Source organism: Lichenostomus cassidix, chromosome 1, assembly GCF_008360975.1.
Source record: "Lichenostomus cassidix isolate B80296 chromosome 1, HeHo_3.0, whole genome shotgun sequence".
NCBI lineage: Eukaryota > Metazoa > Chordata > Aves > Passeriformes > Meliphagidae > Lichenostomus > Lichenostomus cassidix.
The window spans coordinates 37,100,891-37,118,231 of NC_139479.1; positions in this window are offsets into that span (position 1 = coordinate 37,100,891).

Below are 17,341 nucleotides of genomic sequence, written 5' to 3' on the forward strand. Positions count from 1 at the left end.
ACTGACACATGGGAGAGAGATTCAATGGCTGGTTTTCTAGGTACCAACATATATCTGTGCCCTGGGCAGTGCTGTATTGTACAGCAAATAACCTACTGTGTTCAAAATGCAGCCTTAAACTGGTGGAAGATGGCACCAATAATATACAACAGTGCTTGCAGTATTTGTGTAATGAGTATTTTACAGGTTCAAAAACAAATTCCAAAATCCTCTGTTGCAAGGTCTTTAGTCAGAGCTCATATTTTCTTCCAGTATCAGTGTATAAAACTCACTCAATATTAATTAAGGTGCCCTATTACTTAGCTGATTGAAGATGTCATCAACAAGCAGAACTTTCTTTTTCATGTGTTCATCTGCTGGGAAATAAAGCACACTCTGGCTTGTGCTCTGAGTGTCTCATTGTTAGCCTCCCAGCTGGACATTGTCAAACACTGGGATTCAAATATTGCAGCCCTCTGAGAAGTGAACCTAGCAGGTTAGCTCAGGTTCTGAGCTGCTGTCTCAGTGACCATCCTGCCACCTCACTGATAAATTCCCAGTCCAGGCATTTTTGCAGTAAGTGTGAAAGACAAAACTGGAGAACCTGAAAAATATAGGGAGATGGGAGATTTATTTGTCTGAATTTCTACCTTGCCTAAAAGATGCCAAGCTAAAGCGAGATGGAGAAGCTTAAAGCTGAGTGAAAGTCACTGGCATAGCCTCTGTGAGTTGTATACCTTTCACCAGGAGCTGAATCACTCATGGTGTTCAGGCAGCTGCTCCTGGAGCCATAGCTCACATCTGGGGAGTCCAGCAGACTAGGGAAATGTCAGATTAATATATCTTGATTGGAGATCACACTATTCTGATTAGTACTTAACACCAGTTAAGCCTTTGTAAATTAGATGCTTGGCAAAAGTGAACTGAGAAGATTTGTTGTCCCAAAGTAATAGCAACCTCAACCTAGAAAACAGGCATGCAAAAAGAAAGTTAAGAAAAACTTCATGTTATTATCTGGGTTTTTTTCATCACTGCTTTCTTTCATACATAATGGATGTTTATGTGCTCTGGTATAGTTTATAATTTTGGTGCTGTTTTGCTCCTTTCTTAGTCTGCTTTTTGCATTCTATTTAATTTTTCTTCCCTCTTCAGTCCACTTGCTGTACTTGTCCTGCATTATTCACATACTGTCTACATAGCAGTCCTTGAGGAATATGTATCCCATTAAATATATCCATGTGTAACCCTTTCCAACTGGAAAACTGCTTTCTCTATATGACAAGCTGCTACCAGTTTACTTCCTATTTTCTCTGTTCATTCTTTTTGGCCCCAGCATCCTTTCAATACTTAAAACCCGCCTGTGCATAAGCACAGTCTTTGAGGTAGGGTAGCTAGTACCTAACAGATTCCAGAACAACACAAATGCCAGGTTGGATGGGGCCCTGAGCAACCTGGTCTAGTGGAAGGTCATTGTGGGTTTTGGGGGACATTTAAGTAGATTGTTGTTGATTTTCAAGTGTGCTGAGAAACTCTTCTGAGATCTAGTTGTATTCCCTTCCAGGGGTATTGAAAATCCTTATGCTTTTTTTTTTTACACACTTAAATATAAATTCATATTCTAAGTTAAAGCTCACACCTTTGAATAAAAAGCAAACCAATCATAATTTTTTTCTGAACTTCTGAATTAATGTTTTTAATTTAATATCTAAGAAAACATGGTTTCTTAGGAGCATGGCATCATTTCATAACTTTAACCTTACATCACTCCTGGAAATAGAAGTTTATTCTGAAAACAGTATATAGTGCATAATAATCTAAATTTGTCACCAAATATGAAAACCATTGAAGGTATGTGATGTGCCATTTCTCAATGGGAATATATGTTGAGTGTTATAATAACCTATGCACTGCAGTAAGCACCTCTGACAGATTTGATATGCCAGAGGCAGCTGGGTTTGAAGAAACAGTGGCTGTTTATCAGAGAATGACATTATCCCCAGTCTATACTTGGGATCTGTTAACTTTCAGTAGCACATCAGACAATCCCTGTTCTTTTCTTTGGATTATAAATACAGCATTTCATACCAGAGACTTAGATTAACATATAATGGGAACAACAGAGATGACCTTTTGCATTAATCTTGTGTTGGAATAGATTTGTTCAGAAGAATGTATAAAAATAATTATAAAAGTATAAAAGAATATGTTGGGGGGAGGGGGAGTCCGTAGTCCAGTGCAAAATAAATAACAGCTTAAGGTCATGGGGATCAGAAATATTTTTTTCTTTTCTTAAACTTTTTACTAGAAGATGATAATTTTTTTTCTTTGCTTTAGGCTGAAGATGCACATATTTATTTTAAAAGTTCATTCTCTCCCTGCAAATTACAAACTTGACTTTTGAGCAAGAACCTTCATTCTTTTTTCCTGAGGATGTGGATACACACCAACACGTGGACATGCTGTGTTCGCAGGTATCAAAAGCAGCTTTGCTAATTTTCTGAAAGTGCTCAGCAAGCTATTACCTAGTTAGCCAGTATAGTTTCCTGTGTTTAAAAGTGGTGATATCCAAAACACTGCTTAATTTTTAACTATTGCATTCATACTTCCTGAGGGTCTGAAGAAGTTTTGAGGTCCTCTATGAAAGAGAAGGTGATGGGCAGGTGATACACAGAACCACTATAATATGCAGAAAAATACATGACTTTAGCATGGCATATGTGAATCCCCTTGTCTCCATGATGATTTGGGGAACTTGGTCACCCTCACTGGACAACTTTTTAATAACAGATGGGTATCTGTTATTAGTCTATTCAGACTGTAATGTATCAGTAACACACTTACTTATGTAAGCTTGCTACTGATAGGCAGTATATAATATATAATAAATACATAATGCGCATTTGCTCATTTATGAAACTCATTTTTATGAAACTATGTCATGTACAGAGAACTGATGCCTTTTGTAGCATTATATTGGTCACAAATACACACAGATACACACAGATAACATCAGGTGACAAATGTGCAGTGCGTGAAAACTTCTCTCCCTTTTGAGCTCCACGAGACCCTTTGGGAACATTTCTGGCTTTGTAGTTGTGGTGCTAAATGGAAGCTCCTTACTTTAATTAAGGAAGGTGTCATCATAACACATGCTACTGCATGGCAAATTTGGATGCTATACATTTCTCAGAGTCTTTGTTAGGGATTTTGAATTCCCTCATTGTTCTTGATGAATGCAACCACTTTGTTTTCCAGCGGCAGCTGTTACAGTCCTTGCGTGTGCTGGGACTGCACTGGGCATTGCTGGCGGGAGGTCATTCTGGTTATTCTCTCTCCTTGGCTGATGGTGAACTGATCTGGCCAGGAGCCAGTGGAACAAACCTTTCTGCTCCCACTGCTGCAAGGAAAGAATTAGTAATTTTGGCATGTTCATATGGTCTTTGAATGCAGAACTCCATTTTAGGTATGTTTTCTTTCTGAAGTTTCACTCTGTTTCTATCTGTTGCTTTTTTAAAAGTTAGCATGGTTAGGGATGGTAAAGAATGTTATTGCTGCTGCTAGGGTTATTTTTCTGTGAACACTGCATTAAGATTTGAGTCTCTTTAATTCTCAGTTAAAAAATTGGATACTTTCTGCAGTTGTGTCATTAATCATCCAAATGAGTTAATTACCTGGAGATTATTGCTAGCTATAATTGTAAACACCATGCTACAGCTCCTAAGTATGGGCACTGTATACATTTTAAATCTTGCTGCAAGCTTCTAGGCCATTTTCACTTCCATTAATGTGATCATTGTGAGGTGCAGAAAGTGACATTGAACTTCTCTTTGCCTGTAATTCACACACAGATTCTCAGAAATTAGAAAATTAAGCCCTTTGTTTATCCATAAATTGTCAGAATGAGTAACTACAGAGGCTCTGCAGACATATGCTGTACCTTCTTCAATTATCACCTCCAGGTCACTTATTTGATTTAGATAGAATAACAAAACCACAGAATCATTTAGGCTGGAAATGATCTCTGAGACCATCGAGTCCAACCTGAGGCTGAACATCACCATGTCAACTGCACCATAGCACTAAGTGCCACATCCAGGTGTTTCTTGAAGAATTTCAGGGATGGTGACTCCACCACCTCCCTGAGCAGCCCATTCCAGTGCTTAACCATCCTTTCACTGAAGAATTCTTCCTGATGTCCAGTCTGGACCTTCCCTGATGCAGCTTGAAGCTGTGTCCTCTCATCCTGTCATTGGTTGCCTGGAAGGAGAGACCAGTCCCCACTGGGCAACATCCTGTCAGGTGGTTTAGAGAGCAATAAGGTCTCCTCTGAGCCTCCTTCTCTCCAGGCTAAACAATCCCAGCTGCCTCAGCTGCTCCTCATAAGATGTACTCATGATGTTTCTAACTGTTCTCCAAAGCATTCCAGGAATCTCTTTTAGTCTCACATTACCTGGATATTTAAGAAGTAAATTATTTTCTCTGGAGTCCAAGATATTTCTAAACATAGTGAGTTCAAGAAAGAGTGCAAGGAACTCTCTCTGATTTATTTCTTCTGTTCCAACAGAATATCAGTCTCAGTTGCATTACTGAGAAGTGTTTCTGGATTTGCATGTGTACTGTTGGAAGTTTAATTATGCTATGACTCTCTAGTCTGATAGAAAGAAGCAGTGGCAAAATTTAATAAAGTCAACATCTATTGCTGTTCACAAAATCTGCTACACTGGCGTAGGAGGAAAGATAGTTTGGTTTAACACAATTTATCAAATTCATTCTGAATATTGTTCAATTGTAAGTAGATTTCAGTGTACTCAGAGAGTGTATATTTGCTTAGTGCCTAGAAACTGAAGTCAAACTGAAAGTTCAAATTACTACATTCTTATTTTCCCTTGTTATCTTATACATTGTCATGAATTTACATGTGTAACAGGATCTAGTTTGCTATCAGATATATGCTTTTGAATATAAGCATCCATACTCATGCACACCAGAAATGTTAGCAAGTAAGGAAATGAGCCTGATGACTGACAGATGTGGCAGTGTGTGGCTCCAGGCAGAATTTTTAAAGTACTGTTACTTCTCAGAGCAACCTTCTAGCTCATAGTGTGCTCATAGGACAGTTCAGACATCCTCTAACTGTGCTCAGGGAGTCTTATGTGGAGGAATGCTTAGGAATGCTTGCAAGGCTATTGCCAGCTATTTAAAATCCTCCTGGTGTCATGCAAAGCTGCACTCAGTGCTCAACCAACTAGAGAATTCATCTCAGTTCCTGTGCTCCCTGCATCAGTGCTTGCAGTTGTTAGCATCTTGATGCACTTGGTAACCACAGAATCATAGAATGGCTTGGGTTGGAAGGGACATTAAAGATCACCCAGTTTCAGCCCCCTGCCTTGGGCAGGGACACCTTCCACTACACCAGGTTGCTCAAAGCTCCATCCTACCTGGCCTGGAACACTTCCAGTGATGGAGCATCTACAGCTTCTCTGGGAAACCTGAGTGCCTCATGACCCTCACAGTGAAGAATTTGTTCCTAACAGCCAATCTAAACCTACTCTCTTTCAGCTTAAAGCCACTGCCCTTTGTCCCATCACTACATGCCCTCACAAATCCAGGTACGTGGGCATTCTTAAGTCTTGCATTTAGTGCTGTACCTAAAACCCATCTCAGCATATCTGGGGAGATGACATTTGGGCACCCTCCTTTCTTTTCTGCAATCTCCCTCCCAAGGAAAGACCAGCCAGAAACAACATTGTTAGGACCTTTCAAACCCGATCAGATGTATTCTCACTGCAGTTCTCACAAGTGTAAGAATTTCTTCACATATTCTACAGCATTCTGAAAAGCACTGGTTAAGTATGGCCTGAATGATCCCTCCTCCACCTGTTTGTGCTCTGCAGTTTTGGTTGTAAAATTTACAACAGAGATGCATGGAAACTATCACATTAAATGGTGCCCAAACTAAGAATGCTCTTTGAATAAGTCTGAAAGACCTGCTCTGACTGTACTGGGGTTTTTTTGCCCTGAGGTCACTCATCTGGAACTCAGCTGGAAATAATGGATCAAAACTGTTATAAAAGTGAATGGGTATGGCTCTTGCAGCCATTGCAAAGACTTTGATAGGCTAGAAGAGCAGACTTGGGAATGGTGCTGGTAGTAACACACACTATGTACATGAGCTCATTTAAAATCCAGATTGTAAATAAAGCTCAGCTTCATAAGGACTTCTCTGATACTCCATGAAATGTGTCCTGACCTGTTTCTTCTCTTAGCTTCTTGCTTGGTGAAGTTAACCATGTCAGGTATCCTGACCCCCACTGGAAGCTGTGGCTTTCATGTCACAAAGTCTGCTTTCCTGTTACAAGGGCACTTTGATTGCCACGTGGAAAGTCTTTCACAAGATGCTGCAGGGGCAACAGATTGCTGAAGTCCACATGACAGCTTTTAGCCCTGGACGTGTTTGGCACTTCTTCTCCTCAGCACTTATAAATCAATAGATTATGTGACATGAATAAGTTCAAGAAGATGACAAGAAGATGAAGCACAGGATTTCATCCACTGAGTAATACTAAAACCATGTAGCATTACAAGACTTGTTTATGTGGGATTGGTCATTCCAGGGTTAATCTTTGACTTTTGGACATGCAACCTTGTCTTGATCACCTGGATACTTCAGCAAGCAAACCCCTTTGGGGACTGGATCTAAAAACACAGCTCTCTGAAATGTCTGTTTCACAATTATTCTCATTAACTGAAAAACAACTACAAAACAAGATCATTATACTGCAACCTTCTGGGAAAACCCTAAGGATAGTAACAACACTCATAAGTTGCAGTACTTGTTTCCATGGGGAATTCATAGCTCTTTGCCAATTGCAGCAAATCAGACAGAGATGTCTGAGCAATGACATCAGGCACACTGTCTGTGGAGTCAAGAGGCAAGTTGGTGATAAAGTCATAAGGAGGCAGGCTTGGCAAACTGCATCATGCCCATGCCAGTTTGTGCCAGAGCACACAGGGAGGTTTTGGCCTTGTGCTTGATAGTGTGATGGACAGGGACAGAGCTAATGAAAGGGGTGGTGAAAAGATGACCTAGGGAAAGGTCATGTGCAGGATGGAATTTATGGTGCTATTTATTTTGTGGTTTAATTGCTACTTTCAGTCCCTCCAGTTTTATATGCTCCAAAGGGAGAATATATGCTCCAAAGGGAGAATATATGCTCCCATTGGCTTTTACTTTGTTTTTTGGGGGTTTGTTTGGGGATTTTGTGGGTTGTTGTTTGGTTTTAGTATGTTTTCTTTTGTTTTGTTCTGGGTTTTGTTTGTTTGTTTTGTTGGTGGCTGTTGTTGTTTTTCCCTGAAGAAAATAACTATGGGGTTTTTAGCCAGTGAGTTTAGAATATTGACTCTTAGGAAAATGAGCCATTTCCGGATTAAGGGAGATCTCTAAGCCTTCACTTTGGACCAAGATCAGATGTAGTACTATTGCCCAATCAGGCTTAGGATCCAGGGGTGGCAAACCATATTTATGAACTTGTCATTCTCATAGATGCTCTGGTCATTTTGAGCTCTTGGCCTTGTCTAAATGCAGAGATGAGGTTATAGGTCCTTGTGTGGTCAGGAATGAACTTGTATTTGCAACAAAGGAGATCAGTGAGGTAGGTCAGTTGATTTGTCAAAGAAGAGTTTGAAAAAAGTAATAGTTTTGCATCAATTTTGCATCAATCTGTTAAAATTCTTAAAATCTTCCTTTCAATATTTAGTAGTAGGAATGAAATGCAGCAGAAATCTATTTCAGTACATGTCTTGACATCACAGCAGTTAAATATGTTTTAAGTGGTAAGGCATTTTCCTAGGACTGCAGAAATAAGAGAATCCAGCCCTATCCCTGCCAGTGCAACGTTGTATGACATTCGCTGTGGTGGCTGTCAGGATCTTTTAAGACCATGTTATGGCAGCAGCCCTTGTGTTTGCAGTGACAAAGCCCCATAGAGGGGATGGAAGTGGCTGTGCCAGTACAGACACAGTAGGTAATTCTGTTTAGTCCCTGAAGCTCTCTCACTCCTGAAATTTTATGCCTGTATCAAAGAGTATCATTAACATCAGCTGCTTGTCCTCTGCTTAGAGGAAGTGTGCAACCAACCCAGTGTCTTCTTTTGAAATGGATTGCTTGTTTTCTCTTTGCACAAACAGTGCAGGGTAGTGCATGTTTAATGTTCATATGACAAAGTGTTTATGTGCAAGGTCCCAGTCCCAGAGCTCACCTGCATAGTAATGAATGCTGGCTCATAGCATTTAATACAGAACTGCATTTACAGTTTCCCACTTGTTTTATTCAGCTCCCAAGAGTGTTCCTCCTTTTGTTTGGGGCAGGCAGATTTTCTGTAGGCTGGCACAGATAGTGGGCACCCCAAATGGCACCTGAGAAGGGTGTGCTGACTTTTGACCAGGCAGGGCCCTCAGGTGACTACAGTTGAATCATTCAAGGAGAGGCTGGAGGATGCAGCGTGCCATTTTGGGTTCTTTTCCTGGACTGATCTCTCTCTGTCCTCTTTCTGATTTGTTTCAGTGGAGGATTGCAGAGAGAGAGGAGTTTGGTTTCTGCAGCTCTGCCATTCCTTGACACTTGTGCACCCATCTCCATATTTTGGAGTAGCAGGGCGGTCGGAAATGTCACATTGTCATCTCTCAGATATGTCCCAACATTGTTTGCTACCAAAGAAGTGAAACTGGATAGTTGGCAATCAAATGATCAGCAGCAAAGTGTTTCTTCTGCCAGCCTGCTCTACTGGATATGCTCTGTGTGAGACCAAGGGGTTTCACCTGCAGACCTTGCCAAGAGCCTCAGACTCTGGACAATCTGAAGACAGAGACTTCATCGTTCCATGAAGATGTGCTCCTTTAAGTTCCTGTGCCTATGGATTCTTGTTCTGACCTCCTTTCACAAGTTTTCTAGTTTATTGTCTGACGTTGATAATACCCCAAAGATGTTAAGTGCTGCTTTTTTTCCTCCAGTAGTTACATCCTTTTCTTTACCCTTCCAAGGACACTCCCCTCAACTATTTTTTTCTTTCTTTTTTCTTTTTTCTTTTTTTATGGAGCCATGAATTCTCCAGTGCCAGTTGCTTTTTCTTTTTTTATCAACTTGAAGGTTTAGTCATGTGTTCCTTTGTGCTGACAGTTTCCTATGTACTTGGTCTGCACTATACCTGCTCATTCCATGGGTTATTGGTTCAGCAGAAGCACTGAACCCACCCCAGTGGTAGCTGTATTGGTAAAGCTAATGCATGCTGAAAGTCATCTGTTCATCTGTATGGATGGCCTTTTGCTGGCCCTGCATCCTGAAGTACATGGTCTTCCCAGAGCCTACAGAATTCCTCTAGTAGCCAGAACTGCAGGGTTGTACTAAGTATGGGATTCCTTCTTCTGCAACTTACAGATGGTGAGAAACTGCTGAGAAAAATCCAGGGAAGAAAATGACTGAAGTATTAAAAAAGAAGGTCTCATATGTCCCAGTTTGCTCCTTCCAGTCCCTAACCAGCTGTGAAAATGAGGCTGCATCTTTGGAAGATACATGTACATTTACTACACTATTTATATAACACCAGGTCTTTTAACTAATCTTTAGGCAATTGATAAAAGGATTTTTCAAGCCACAAGGACTGGTTAGAGTATCTTGAGCCTCAAGGGACCACAGGGATCATCCCTAATGCTTTCTGTTCTGTGCAGAGAGGGCACAAATAAACACTTGCAATATGTACACATTGGTGGGCTACATTCACAGTCTTGGAGCTTCCCGTTCTTCATTTGCAGTGATAATTGGTTTTGTGCTTATTGCAGCCAATAAAATACAGCAGAAGAGCAAACAAATAAACATCCCTTCTCATGTTTATATTTATACCATTTAATCTTCGGCCAGAAACTTCGTGGGGTGTATTTTCAAATACCAGCACATGGGAATACCAACACAAATGTGCAGGTATGCTTATGCACATTTTTTTCAAGCTTATACCAGAATTCTTACAAGTTCATGGCCTGCAGGATGAAACAAACTTTCCTCTGGACAGTCTACACAAGCTCAGCATTTAGAGCTCATTAAAGGCCTGGTCTGAGAGCTTAAATAGCATTAAATGTTGCAGAAGCCTCATGCCACATCTCTGCAAGGGGAGTGGGTAGAGTTCATTGACTGTGAAGTAATGCTTGTGTTAATAGTTAGAGGTAAGATGACCGGGAATCCATGTGTGGAAAACCTGTGATCTTGATGATTTCAGTGCCCTCTCTGGCATCCTGTGAAAGATCTCACATGACAGCTTTGAAGGTGGCTAGATCCCTTGCCAGTCAGCTGCTCCCTTCAGAAAATTCTTCCCCAGATATTCTCTGGATGGCAGAAATCCCCATCAAAACACCCGTCAGAAGGGAAAGAGCAGCAGCATTGTGTAAACAGCCTGGGGAGTGCCCTCATTTCAGATGAGACCCTGAAAAACACTGCTAGGTCAGTAGCACCAACCCATTAAAATGTTGCAGCATTGGAGCTCATCTTGAGCTGCTTTGATAATTTCTGGGGTACAGTTTGAAGCCTACACTGCATCCCAGGCTGCTGGGGAAAGCTTGTCCCCAGTGCTTAGGGCAATGAGCTGGAAGGCACAACCATGGGGCAGAAGCACCTAAAGAGTGACATCGCTTGGGATCAATCAGTCAAGAATATATAAATAAATAAGTCTTTGTGCAAGGGACACCACCTTTATGAAAGACATCTGCTCTGCTGCTTAGGCAAAAATGCTATGGAGGTGAGGACACCACCTCTCTGTGTGCCCCGTAGGGCTTGTGGATAACTCTGGAAAATGCCTGCACCTGGGCAAGGCTGTGCCAGCTGGCAGCAGTGCCCTCTTTGCTTTAAGGATACAGGTGCTGCAAGACCAGTGTCCCTCAGGGAATGTGATTTTTTAGAGATGTTTCTGAGGCCATGTTTGAAATGTGTAGTGTTGGTAGGCAGCCTGTGAGGCAGCTCTGTGGGCAAGGGGTCAGCGAGTCAGGGAGTTCTCTCTGCTCATACAAGACTGTGTCTGAGGACATATTTGAGATGGAAGGGGTCTGAGTGTAGCACAAAGCCCTTCTCAGTGCCCTCTTTCCTAAGGCTTGCAATGAGTAGCTCTGGAGCTACTCATTGCAGCTACTGCCACCATGTCCCAGACAGTAATTTCAGGCTGCCTGGCTAGCATAGTGGTAGGATTTGAAATGATGCCAGGATATGATTAACAAATTTCCATGTGCTTGCAGGAAGGGCAAGGAAAGCAATGCTGGGAACAGCTGTGGGAGATTGCCAAAAGCGTGAAGTGACCTCCATCATGGCTATGGTTGAGTGTCTCTCCAGGCAGCAGAGAGTTTCTTGCAAAAGTCTGACTGGATCTTACCCCACAGTTCCCACTCCCTGGATGGACTGTCATTTTCTGGGCAAGTGGGCACTGCCAGCTTGTCCTCATCAGCCTCAGGGCCATTACCAGTTGGTCAGGAGAGCTGGCAAACCTCTTGGTGGCAGGAGGCAGCCCCAGTGTGCTGAGGCCTCTGGGGTGGGCTGTGGAGGAAGAGCTGACAGCTGGTTTCACCTTTGTTTCTGTTGCTGGAGAAGAAGGACATTCTGCCTCCACTCTCCTGGGGCCCAGAAGTGAGTTCACAGAGGTTCTGTGAGCAGGACTAAACTCCTGCTGCTGAGGCAAGTCTTTGAAGGTTCATCTATTTGTCATTTTCTTGTCATTGCAGAGGGTCAGCATAGCCTCCATCACCTCCATCATCGGGGAGCGCATGTCAAGACAGAGCATCTCTCAGCTCCTCCTGGGTGAGTGAAAGGACCCCAGCTTGCTGAGGCAGGGGCACCCCAAGCCTGTGTGAGGGAGTGAAAAGCACTGTCCACAGGTACAGGTGGCAGATTTTCTTATGTTGCTGCTTATTATGGAAAGTCAGGAAGTGGACTGTTCCCAGGGTATTTTTGACCATGAAGGCCTTCTCACTCAGCAGTAATCTAATCCCCACAGAGGCAGGGGGATCCTATATACTGAGGTGCAGAGGGTAATGCCTGGTGCCATTCCTTGTGACAGCCTTTTTAACTCACTCAGCAGCTTGCCACAGACTGAAAACAGCAAGCATAAAAAGCCATGCCAATGGACATGTAAAATGTAATAAAAAATGGAGGAAGGTAAATTGTGTTTCTGAAATGTAGTGAGGTGTCAGATATTCATCAAGGTAACTTTAGTCTTTTGCAGTGCTAGACAGTTTAATTTCCCTGCTCATATATTAGCAAAATCTTTCTGTGTATAATGTCTCTTTTACTTCGGAAGAATAGCAACATATTGAAAAAAGCCCTCATTCTCAATTTAATGAAAACACATCTGACAGTGATTTTGTATATTTCATAGTAGACAAAAAAAAAAAAACCCTCTTCCAGGAACAAAGATTTCCCAGTTTATGGACAGGCATCATCAGTTTTTCCTTGGTTGCAGAGCTCTGTTTTTGCTATAACTGGATATTAACACCTCTGACACTCTGACAGATATCAAAGGCAATGCTCTGGCACTATCCCGGCAGGTCGGTAGCTGAGCTTGTCAGGGCTGTAAAGTGCTTCTGACTTCAGGTTTCAGTTTCCCAGGGAAGGACCATGCCAGGGTATTCCCTCTTTCCTCAGAGGTGTGGGGAGCAGGATCAGGAGTGTGCCTGGCTGGGTCAGGTGTCCAGCTGCAGTGTATTTCCTGGTACCATAGGGAGGCAGCTGTACAGTTAAAAGATATGGATGTCTGGATGTGCTTGAAGTGAGATATGTTCACCTGGGTTCAAAAGCTCACTGCACATTTAAAAATATCATGGAATCACTGAATATCCTGATCTGGAAGGGACCCACAAGAATCATTAAATTCCAACTCCTGGCCCTGCACAGGACAGCCCCAAGAGTCACACCATGTGCCTGAGAGCATTATCCAAACACTTCTTGAACTCTGGCAGGCTTGGTGCCATGAAGAATCCTTTCCTTATGTTCAACCTAAACCTCTCCTGACACAGCTTCATGCTGTTCCCTCATGTGTGTCAAAGACTTTGTGAAACCCTTTTCAAAAGAAATGTGTATGTGTGTGTGTGAAGTCCATGTAGACACATGTGGATATACGTATTTCAGCCTAAACTTGATTTCTCTTAGGTGTATGTACAGTCACTGAATGGGACAGTGGGGCTATTCCACATGGGTTATACATCTTAAGTGCACTGAGATAAGGAAACACGTTGTTCCCAACACTTTCAGGATCCTTCTGTACAGTAAAGCCAAAAGATTTTAGGAAAAGTTGCTGAGGGAGGCTGGGAAGCTCCAGGATGCAAGAATGGTTACTTGGGAAGAGCTGCAGCCTGTGACAGAAATAAACACATCCACAGATCCAAAGTAGTTCACTTCTGGAGGCCGAAGTCAAACATGAGCTTGTAGCACATTCATAACTTGAACATGCTGTGCATTACTTGGTGGTTATGGTTACCTGTGCTTGAGTCATGGGCTGCATGTGTACCACTGTGACCTCTGTTGAATTAGAACTTGGGGTACTGGCTTAGTGAAATAAGATAATGGAATTAAATGGCGTAGTTTGTATATTGAGCTTTATTGCCTGTGTTTCCATTCCAGCACAGATGTGTCCCATTGCCCAGGAGGCTTTGAATCAGAGATGTGTATTAAAGTGTATATTAAAGTCTGCAATTCAAAAGATTGAATTGTAGCTCAAAGTCTGGATGTGTATCTTAAAGTCTGTAATTCAAAGGATTCATGGCTTCCCTACTCTCCTTGCCTCTCTCTGAAGGAGGAAATCCCTGTCCAGATATGACAGCTGGTTGGGATGAAAGGAGACTTGGCTGTGGCAAGCTCACTATGCTGAGTACTTTACAGGCAAAGAGATATGGTCCTCACTCAGGAAAATTCAACACTGCATAATGGAATAAGAAGTCATTGGTAGTATGAAGATGAAAATGATTAACACAGTTGCTGAAGTACCAGTTCAGCAGGCTTGGGAAGGCCAGAGTCTCTGGTCTGCTGAGGCCAGGTTGCATTGTAGATACAATAATTAGTGCCCTTGGTCATGGCTTTCCATCCAGAAACTACAGTTCTCTTTCCATAGGGAACCAATAGTCCTGGTGCCTTGAGTCTCAAGCCACCTGAGTGATGTGGTATGACTGATCCAGGAGCCCAGCAGAAAAGGCAGCCTGAGTTAGTCACTGTCCTCTTGCACTAGACATGCCTTAACAGACATGACAAATGATTAGGCACCTCTGACCTGGTCAGAGGTCAAAATGCAGGCCTTCAAAGCAGGGAGAGAGTAAGATTAGAAAAGCTCCTGTTTCTGTGAAAGGAGCCTTTGTTCATATAAAACTGTGCCAGTGGACTTTTCTAGCCAAGAAATAAGGAGAGTGTCCTGGAAACACAGCAGGATGAGAGGGAGGATTTGCATTGTACCTCTCTGCTGTTGATGATGTACAATGCAAATGTGCTGGATCTGTGAACCGAATCTGGATGGCAAAGGGGCTGCAGCACTCCTGCACAGGACAAGCCTTCAAACTACAGGCTTCATTCCTGGTGTGTGAATGCCCCATTGACTGATATAAATGAGTCAGCTGCAGGACTCTTGGTAGGGTGGGAAGCTCTGTGCCAGCACAGGATGGTGAATGGAAATGAGAATGTGGCTTGTCTTCCTTCTTCACTTCTGTTCATCTCCCCACCACTTCCCACCACACAGTGCCACTGTTTCCTTGCCCTCACTTGGGCACTAGTCAGCCACTATGGCACACACAAAGCCTCTCCAGGAGAATACCCCTGTCCTTTGGGGAGAGACTTACCAAGCTCAGTGATGTCACAGCCAGTGAGTGCCAGGGCCACCTAAAGGCTGGTAGGTGGCTGGGGAGGCAGGCACGACTGTGGGGAGCAAAATCTCCTGCTTTCAGGAGTGGGCATTCACTTTTTGAGGTGGACTTGGGTGAACAGGTGGGTGCTACTCTGCCAGGCTCCCCAGGACCTGGATTGCTGATGGATCCCCAGTGTGGAAAAGCCCTTGAACTGGTGGGAACCATCTCAGGTGCCCATTCAGGCTATCCCTTCCTGCTTCACAGAAAGCTGAGTAGGTCAGACCTAGGATCGAGTGATTGGAATTTTGATGCTTGACTCAAGAGGGTCTCATGGCTCATTTGAAACTAAGCCTGAGCTAATTAGCCCCTGAAGACAGCAGTTCAGAAATATCCTGTCTGGCTCTGGGTGGCATGGTGGGAGGCTGGGACCAGGAAAGCTCATCTCTCCGTGCTCTCACCTAGCAAGGTGTGCCTTAGCTGCCTCCAACCTTAGCTGCCTTGTCTGCTGAGGGGTGAGGGAGGAAGGATTTCCTAAATGATTTTTCCTGAGTTATTTTGGTTCTGTCAAAAGGCCTATTGTTTTGTGTTCAACTAGTGTCATTGCTCCCCTGGATTAAAAACTGGAGTAGGTTCTCCCTGCACATGCTGGGCATTGTTTGGGCTTTCTAAGTATAGGAAAGGGATGTTTCCGGAGACAGGGAGCTCCAGGCATTTCAGTGTTTCTGGTAAATTGGTACTGACAATGGAAAAAATGAATACCACATTTGTATCCAGAGATCAGAGCAGCGGAACAAGCACAGATAAACAACTGTCAGCCCAATGTTATAATTGGTATTATATATGTTGTATAAACCATTATATATATTATATATAATTATTTCCTTCTTACACTTAACAGCTCCTTTCTGATTTTCCCTCCTCTGGATGAGGCAAGCTGTTGCTCTCTTGCTATCTTCATGATTTTTAACTTGGCTTCTGCAATGAAATAAAAAACCAGTCCTCACTTTACAAATATGTGGTCATGTTTCTTAAATGAAACAGTGTGATGTTGAGAGTACCAAGGGTGTAATTCAAGTTGCTGATCACAAACTGCCAAAGTAATTTTTCTTTCAGGATATTGCTTTTCACTGAACCTGAAGATTGACTTACAATTTGTTGGACCATGGCTATCTGTTATGTTTAGGAAGAGTGAATAGCAAACACTGGCAAGGAATTCTCCTAAGTAAGATGGCACTATTATTCTCTGCTGAATTTAAATGAAAATATTACATGCCACAAGCTTAGCTGTATGCTGGTTTTGCCTCTGTTGCTTATAATGTATTTCTAAAGTAGCAGATAATATTTTTGGTGTTTTGTTTGCTGTACTTTAGAACCAACAAATCAGAGATACTTATTAAAGGAGCTTCTTCTATTTGGAGCAGCAAAGCCAGACATTAAGTTAGAAGTGCAGAAGAAAACCTTTTAAAACATTGCAAGTTAAGTAGTACATTTGTAAAAATTGTCACCTTCAACTGAGGCTAAATTTGTTTTGTCATTTAAAAAATCATTAAAAAACCTGAAAGTGTTATTCTTTTAAAGGGATTTTATACTGCTTTGGCTATTGCTGTCCTTGTCCTAGGTATCAGCTGACTTGAAAGAGCTGTGCTACAAGGCTCAAGATAGTCATGCCAGCAGCATTGCTCTTAGGAAGATGCTTTTTGTCACCAAGAACTAAAGCAATGACTCTCTGGTCCTGAATTCTCCCATCAGGCAAGCAGCAGAGAAATGTTTTTCTGGTCAGACCACACACAAACCAGTGCCATGGCTTTCTGCAGAAGAAAAGTGGCCACAGAGAATGTCTTTAGACAAGTCTTCCTGCTTGTACAGGTGTATCAGAGCACATGAGACCTGTTAGGTGGTAGCCTTTAGAAGAGAGCCCATAGCAGTGTGGTGTTCAAGAGAAGGGCTTGAAATGATGGAATAGCTTGAATGTGCATGGGGAAGCTGACAAGAGTTGGTAGAGGCAACCTTATCCTCATTAGCAACATCTTAAATCACTGCATGAATGTCCTTTCTCATGTTTCCTGCACAGATGCTGGAGATAATTCTGAGTCTATAAAACTTTGCTGGATATAGCTCTGTTTGCAGTCTCTCATTCCAATTTTGAGGAGTAAGTACATTCTTGTCCGGTCTTCATAGTGATATGGTTTGGAAAAAACAACATGCCAAAGCAGCTCTCCTCCCTTTGGTCCTCCTTCAGCATAGATGGCTGCAGTATCTGTGCCCACCAAGTGAGTCACACACTCACACCTTGCAGTTTACAAATGTTTTGAAATGTCGTGGAGATAGGAGTAGTGTGTCTGTCTACCTATGCTATTTTTTCTCTTTAAATGAGCATTTGCCCTTTAATCTTGCTAAGAAGAACAGTTTAACTCAGAGGACACTCAACTGTGGAACTTGTTGGCTCATAAAGGGTTGGAGCAACTTCTTGCCATGTAAGTCTCAGTCTAAATAGGCACCAAGGATACAG